This window comes from Triticum aestivum, chromosome 7A (assembly GCF_018294505.1).
Source record: "Triticum aestivum cultivar Chinese Spring chromosome 7A, IWGSC CS RefSeq v2.1, whole genome shotgun sequence".
NCBI lineage: Eukaryota > Viridiplantae > Streptophyta > Magnoliopsida > Poales > Poaceae > Triticum > Triticum aestivum.
In genome coordinates, this window is record NC_057812.1 from 732,129,381 (window position 1) to 732,137,619 (window position 8,239).

The 8,239-nt window shown below is 40.4% G+C and overlaps 1 long non-coding RNA gene across 1 annotated transcript; it reads right to left on the reverse strand.

Annotated features, from left to right (window-relative positions):
* Positions 1–1,282: 1,282 nt before the first annotated feature.
* On the reverse strand, positions 1,283–3,981 carry LOC123149804 (uncharacterized). Its single transcript, XR_006474845.1, has 3 exons — positions 3,738–3,981; positions 3,587–3,635; positions 1,283–1,525 (listed from the first exon to the last, which is right to left on the reverse strand). It is a non-coding gene; the product is annotated as an uncharacterized lncRNA (long non-coding RNA).
* Between the last annotated feature and the right edge of the window lie 4,258 nt (positions 3,982–8,239).

Genomic DNA, 8,239 nt, shown 5'->3' on the forward strand with positions numbered 1-8,239 from the left:
CGCATCTTGCACTATGTTCGTCACACTGGTTCATATGGGCTTCATCTTCAGTCGGCACCTTCTGGACTGATCTCTGCATTTTCTGATGCCGACTGGGCTGGTAGTCCTGATGACAGGCGATCCACGGGGGGACATGCTGTGTTCTATGGACCTAACTTGATCGCCTGGCAAGCTCGCAAGCAAGCTACGGTGTCTCGGAGTAGTACTGCAGCTGAGTACAAGGCGGTTGCTAATGCCACAACTAAGATCATGTGGGTGCAGTCATTGCTTCGGGAGTTGAAGGTCTCTCCAACTCAGCCGCCTGTTCTTTGGTGTGATAACATCGGTGCTACATATCTTTCATCCAATCTAGCGTTGCATGCCCGAACGAAGCACATTGAAGTTGACTATCACTTTGTGAGGGAATGTGTTGTTCAGAAGCTTCTTCAGATCAAGTTTGTTCCTTCTAAGGATCAGCTTGCTGATATTTTCACTAAACCCTTGCCCTTTCCTTCTTTTGAAGGATGTCGACGCAATCTTAACCTTCTGAGTGTTTCAGGACATAGTTAAGATTGAGGGAGGGTGTTAGACTAAGTATACTAGTCGTGAACCCGTGCATCTGCACGGGCTAGTTATTTCCAATTGAAATCCCTTATTTGAGATTCCACTCAATGATTTCTTTGTACCTCAGATTTCAAAAGTCTACTAATAGTAGGTTTAATTATAAAGTACTCGGCAAAGAGATCATGGTGATGATTATGAAAATATACTTCATGATCCATTATATGATATATAGATAGTCCAAAAATGTCGATTGTCATAAAAAATAATTGCAAAGAAACATCATACACTAAAAAATATTAATTTCACGTATCACCATCTATATAGACAAATATCTTATATTTTTGTCTACTAATTTAATTTACCAATGCTGAAACAGAAAAGAAATAAGAGCTACCATGAATGAATTGTTGCATCAAATGCAGGCAAGCATGCATCTCCTTAAAAGATAGTCGAAACTATAGATGTGTCCCCGTGTAAGCATTAAGTGTGTCAAGTAGAAGGAACATATGAGATAAATATGATATAAATAATCTTGACAAAATTCATAATGTTTCATAATCATCTCATCCATGTAGAGAAATACACTGGTTCTTGAATATGATGTCACAAATAATTAGATCATACCCTACTTACTTTATCTATTCACAATTCATCTCTAGTGAACTCGCACATGTATGTATAACATAAGTAAAAACTACAACAACATACAATTTAATATCATGGAATTAATCTGTACAGATAAATTTTCATGGAAGTTTCATTGTGTTAGTGGATCAGATTTCAATTACATAGCAGCTCTTACTCTAAGGTCGTCCAAGGTCTATACAACAGAATAAATAACCCATACAAAAATCAACTCACATATGAGGTTTTAACTTGAGCATAATTTCTTGACCCCCCTTGTTGCTTCGGATAAATACTGCCCAAGGTGCTACCTTCCTGGCTCTTCAAATGCAAAGAGACTTCATATCTGCAAACAACACTATCGAAAATAATTACATCAGAACATAGCATCATTTTGGCTTGGATCAGAACACTATAAAATTGAAAGAGCATAAAATTGAAAGAACATTAAAGCAAGGTGTGTTTCGTTGATTTTTTCATCCGTTCACCCATAGTATTTTTGGAGATTTTTCTTCTATCCGAGGTGGTACTAGTTTTTCATCCGTCCATCAAATTTAACTAAACAAATTTTGTGGTGCTACGTCGTGCACCTGGGCCTTAGCCTGCCACGGCCCGACAGTAGTGGCGGCCATGGCAATTAACAATAGAAATTGCCAATGAGGGAATCGAACTCCCGACCTGCCTTGCAAAATCATAAGAGTTGTTCCATTGAGCCAAGTCGTCAATGCGTGTAGGAGAAAGGGTTCGTTTATTTATTTAATAGTCCCACCTCGCTCTGTTACAACCTATTGCACCAGTTTATATTCGTCTTTAATTTTAAATCTGCAAGCCACCTCTAATTTGAATGAAGAGATGGGTGAGGACCATTAATTGCGTTGCATGAGTGGCACAAGTGGAAGGTGAGTAAATTGCGGAAGATTTAATTGCGTTGCATGGGTGAGAGAAGTGGAAGGCGAGCAAATTACGGAAGAATTAACCGCGAGAATAATTAACAACATTGCATGCGTGACAGAAGTGGAAGGCGAGTAAATAAATTACGGACGCATGGGAATCAACTTCTGCTAATTAAACGGGGATTATGTCAATGAATAGAAAAGGTGTACCTTTGCTGACCTTGTTAACAATAGCATGAGTGATGGCTTATATATGAACACAACAATGTCATTAAAAAAAACTGCTACAGCCAGTTTGTAGAGAGCACCATGTCCACAGGAGTAACAAACTTTGGATTCAGTAGTGTGCTATAATTACTGTAGCTTATTTAGGATCTTTTTTTGCCGCCTTGTCTCATAAATTCTAGGCAAGAGGGTAGAAATGATCTCTCTTTATATCTCCCTGTATGCCAAGTGTTTGCTCTTATGTCTGAATGTTTTTTTCTAGACGTCCTCTTCAAGTCATCACTACCACTGTCAGTGCAATCGTCGGTTGTGTCGACCAGCTGCTTGGCTCCACCAATTAGCAGCAAACATATTTTTTTGCGAGAAAATATGAATTTATGCCTCAATAACAGTATGCTAATACAAACTCAAATACACTGTTTGGAACCTGACCCAGCTAACAAGTGATGCTACCTCCGGAACGACCAATATTAGCTAGACTATGAGCAACTCTATTTTTATTACGATCAATTTTTCAATGGAACATACCCATGTAGATCGAGGAGCTTCTTCGTCTCCACAATGAGATGTCCATAACAGAACAAACATATGTTTCCTAACCCCGGTTGCTCTTTTGCTTGTGAGCTTTTGGAGGCCCCCTACGATATGAATGTAGGTGATCAAGCAGACTTCAGGGAAGCCATCTCAGGTTCTTTCAGAAAATTAAAAGTAATTTTGCCACCTGAAACTTGGTTAGGGCACATACAATGCGGGCACAAGGTTTAAAATCCTGGCAATTGTTGCATCGTCTCTGCTATTTTCCCGGCGTCCACAAATAACCTAGAGTCGGACGCTAAAAAACAAATATATGTAGCTGCTAGCCCCAGATGGTTTTGCATGTTAATTTCCCTAGGATTCTAAACACTCTTGCATTGGATCCCGTCTTAGAGTGACATTTTTAATCTTGTCATATGATGGTCGTTAGCTATTAATTATATCCATGTGTGGTCACTAATTCCACATGAGCTTGCCAGGCAATGCTAGCCTACATTAATACTGTGTTATGTGCTAGATCAGCTCGTCATTTTGGGATTGACAGCATTTTTGTGCATTCCGATCACCTAGACATCACAACTACCGCGGGCAAGTGTGGGGAACACAATAAACGACAAAATGGCTGGGGCATGTGATATTGATTTTCACCCGTTGCAACGCACGGGCATGTTTGCTAGTTTAATATCATTAGGTTTATTACATAATCAAAGAAGTCCAAAAGTTGAAGTTACTATTAAATGGGAACCCAAGCAAAGCTCAAATGGTACCTGCCAGTAGTGGATCGAGGCCTCAAAAACTACCTGAACAACCCCGCTCCTGAGAAAAACGCATCAAACTGTAAATCTACAATAAAAATCAAATCATATTACTGCACACACATTCGAAATAAACCCATTAAACAAAAAATCAGAACACTACCTGCAAGTATGGGCACACAACTCGTGTGCTCCTTTCTGCTTGCCTGTGAGAGAACTAATTATCATGTGTACGCGATGAAGGATGCATAACAACAGAAAATTCAATCGGGAGATTCAACAAAACCTAATTGTAGCAGGTTTTCTCTCCTAAAACCACCACGTGCATCAATTAGCACTTACAAACTGCAGAAAAAAATAAATAGCTAAGAGAAAGAAGAGTGGATTTTACAATATCTTGTTGCAGCTTACACCTAATCTCCATATGTTGGGTGGAAGAAGATGATGTACAATATGGTTCCAAAGAAGATCATATACAGCCTGCTTTGCGTGATAGTGGACATATGAAACAGCCTGAAGGATCCAAGAATATAGGCAACGGAGGCAGGATCGTGATAGAGATGGTGCTGGTCGATCTGTACCAACAGTAGTGGCTAGAAGAAGAGTGGGGAGGCAACCACAGGCCAAGGCAGTGGAAGACGGAAGATTGTTTCCCCGCTTATTCACAGCTGTTGCGACAGCCGAAAGCACAAAAGGAAGATTGGAGGAAGATGTACGTGCAGAGGGATCATTGCAAGGTCACGTAGGGTGGGATCAGAGAGATGGCTAGGTACGATTGCATTGGTTGCACAAATTGGCTGGAACGTAAAGGGAGATATGTTTTTCTAGACATGAATCTTTGTTTAATTAGTGGTGGAAGAATAATATGCCCTAAATTTTGGTATTGAGTCAGTATAATAAAATCAACTATTAAAGAGGGCAGGAATACTCTAGGTGACATCATGTGTATTTAGGGCATCTGGTGAATGATCAGACATTAGTATAGAAGCGGCCCTATGGAGTGATAATTTGTAATATTTCTCAGGTGGGGAGTAAGCTAGGAATGACCATCTGCATGGAGATGTGTAAAACACTTAAATTTTGCATGCTATTCTTTTTCATACTTTTTTAATGTATCGAGAATGCTATGTTTCAAATAAAGTCAAAAATTCTTGCCATATCTTACTTCTTTTGATACCTAGAATAAAACCAAATCTAATAGGTTTCAACAAATTCGAAAATAACACACGAAAGAAGCATGGATTAATTAGTTGCCTTCACCTCGTCCATCACACAGCTAGCAATGGATGTCGGACACACCTGCGCGTGCATGTAAACTGTTGGTAGCGTGCATGTAAACTGTTTTACCAACACAGTCCACCTATATTGAAAAATAAGAACTGCCAAGTGATGAGAGTACTGTCGAGAATCGTACCTCCTGGCTTTCAAATCAACTTGCAATTTTCATCTCACGTGCTTGGATGTGTAGGAAAAACGATTTGTTGGAGTAGAACGACATTGTCTCCTTGCTCAGCTAAAAGCCAATTGGTAATCACGCCGCCATTGCCACTTTGGTCTATTGCTCATCTGTTTCAAAATTGAGTTTTCTGGCAACAATGCGTGACCATGGAGGACTATTTTTCAACCTGATCTCTACTCCTAATGTCTCAGTACGTAAGTCGTTCGTTCGCTTCGTTCGTTCCCACCGTCCCATCGATCTCCCCACCAGGCGATCCCTCCCCCCACCGATTTTTTTCTTCCCACCGAAAACCAAGATCGGTTTTCTTTCATGCATCACAAGAACCAAGCCAAACGTTCCATCCCCCTTCCATATAAAACAACAAACCTTCCGTCCTTCCCTTCAATTTACGACACCAATCAAATCAAATCATATGGAACCATATCGGAAAATTCCGTCACGAGAAGCTTCCATAAACAACAGTTTAATCTAATATTTTTGCTCTTTCCATATACAACAAACAATTTCCAAATCCTATCTTCGGAGCGGGGCGAGCAAGGCCTGATTCTCCACGCTTCCAGGTTTGCGTTCGGATCATGTGGATTTGAACTGTTTCTTCAAAGTTTGCCGTCGGATCAGGTGTGCGAGGCCTGTTTCTTCAAACTTTGCCCCCGGTGACGGGCGCGGCTGCCAGCTAGACACGGGTGCCGGCCTGGCTTCCAGCGATCCACGGGTGTCGGCGCGGCTGCGAGCGAGACAAGGGTCCTGGCGGGGCTGCGAGCGAGACACAGGTTAGTAACCTGTACACAGTTCACTTCTGGTTAAACTAATGCGGGAAGAGACTGGGTTAACTATACAACTGTTCGATTGGTGGTGTGACATAGCCCCAACTGTTCGTCCGATTCATACATGGAACTGACTGTTCTTGTGTGCTAGCGAGGCATATACCTGTTCAAAGTAAGTACTCAACTGCTTTAAGTATACAACCAATGCATAGCAAGGCTTGACATATGTATACATTCAACCCTTTCGAAAACTTACTGCTTCTCGAGAGGTATCCTAACCCCGGCTATAATTTATCTGACGTTCTACCGAAGTAATCTGTACCAAGAACATGGCTCAGAGAGGATAATTTGCTATATACTCCCTCCGTTCCGAATTACTTGTCGCATGTATGGATGTATCTAGATGTATTTTAGTTCTAGATACATCAATTTCTGCGACGAGTAATTTGAAATAGAGGGAGTACATGCTCCATAGTGTTCCTTTTTTTTAATTATCAAGAGCTTGTTAAAATAACTGTGGTACGTAATTGATATGGAATCCAGTATGCACTTATATGCACTTAGTTGACTATCTTCAGTTTTTATATATACTGATGGAACTATCTTCAGTTTGTATATATACTTGTCACAAATCAGTACTTGTCACAAATCACAAATCAGTACTTGGCACAAACCTATCTTCGTGGTCAAACATAGTGTTCCTCGAGCATGTACTGATGCAACTATCCCTGCCATTTATTTATATCTAGGTAAGAGTCCATGCATTTATTTGAATGGTCTGGTGGTTCAAAATCCAAATATTTGAGGAGCACACATATACATATGAGTGTTACCAATGCATACAAAAACAAATGACATGGATAATAAGAACTAGCTTTTCATGTCAGGGTGAAACTGTATGGAGAGAAGTAGAGTGACGACACCAAAGCAAGAGCAAGGAGTAGACCGAAATAATTGGCAAGCACGCTTGTTACACTAACATGAAGGTCTACAGAAAAACTTCAGGATTTTGAAAATTTATTGTGTTTACAAAACAAGATCCATCTTCAGGATTTTGTTTTCTATTTACTGTTCACCAGGGAGTATATGCTCCCTGGAGCCAATACTCCAAGCAAGTTTGTCTTGTCAATGGCGTATGAGAAATAAGATTTGTGTCCGAGAAAAATTACTACTAATGGAGGACGAGATGATGCTGCCCCCTGACTCTATGCTTTTCTGTGTGGTTTCTTCTACTCTCCTATTTTTTTATTTTTTTTTTGGCTTTTCTTAATCTCGACCAGCCTAGGAAGAAGAAAACTTGAACCAAAGTAGTTAATCCATTGCACAACTCAATCTACCAAAATCATGCAGATATAAAGATAATACAAGAAGGTTAGTTAACTTCCTTTGTGTAGAACAAGAACTCTACCCGCTACCATTTTACGGAACCTGTAGCAAGCAATGCATTAGATGACAATGTTGGTTATTGGGCACAAAAACTGAAGAGAAGCATTATTGTACCAAACATGCCAAGAACTTACTTTACTTCTGTTCAATGTAGATTAAAGTGCGTCAAATATAGTATACGGTACTTATTGGTCTGCTTTGCCAATGACAATTGTCTATGACAGTGATGTCCTCAAACGACTTGACCCCGTTTGGTTCTCGTTGGGAAAGGGTGAATCTTGCTAAGCAACACCGACAGCGACAAATGGAGGCGACAACTGGGCTCCGACAACCTCTTGGTGATATCACCAATGTTGATAGACTCCCCAAAGAGGGTCCAGGTATATTTAATTAATAATTGATTGGTACTTGGTGATTGTTAAATTACTAACCTAAACAATCCCTTTCGCAAGCCATTGGAGCTGGCCCACAACCATCGAGCGGCTTGTTTATTCGTGAAGCAGATGTCCTGTCTCCCTCGACCATAGAACTTCCGAAAGGGAGTCCAGGTATAACTCATCAGCAATATTTAAATGCCTTCGATATTGGTGATTACTAATTTGAACAATCCCTTTCGCAAGCTGTTGCATCTGACCCACGACCATCGAGCAGCCTGATTATACATGAAGCACCAATCCCCTCTGCGTCAACCGTAGAAAACCACAAAGGTAGTCCAGGTATAGCTTCCGAACTCACACCTCCTTCCAATTTCTAAATATAATGAAGCGGTAAATTTAATCCATCAGAGGGGATTGTTGCGAATCATCTGGTTTGGTATATAATTAATATATCGCAACCCTGATGGTGCATGATTTTATCCATAAATACTATTACTGTTCAAAATCAGATGCTAACTTGTGTATACCTACAACAACAGATGGAGCTACGAGGGGCCGTGCTGGCCAACGTAAAGGGACCTTATCAAAGGAAGAAAGGGATGTCATCAACGCACGGAGAAGAGCAACTTATAAGAAGAAAAAAGAAGAGCAAGGGTACCAAGAACAAAAGGATAAGTTG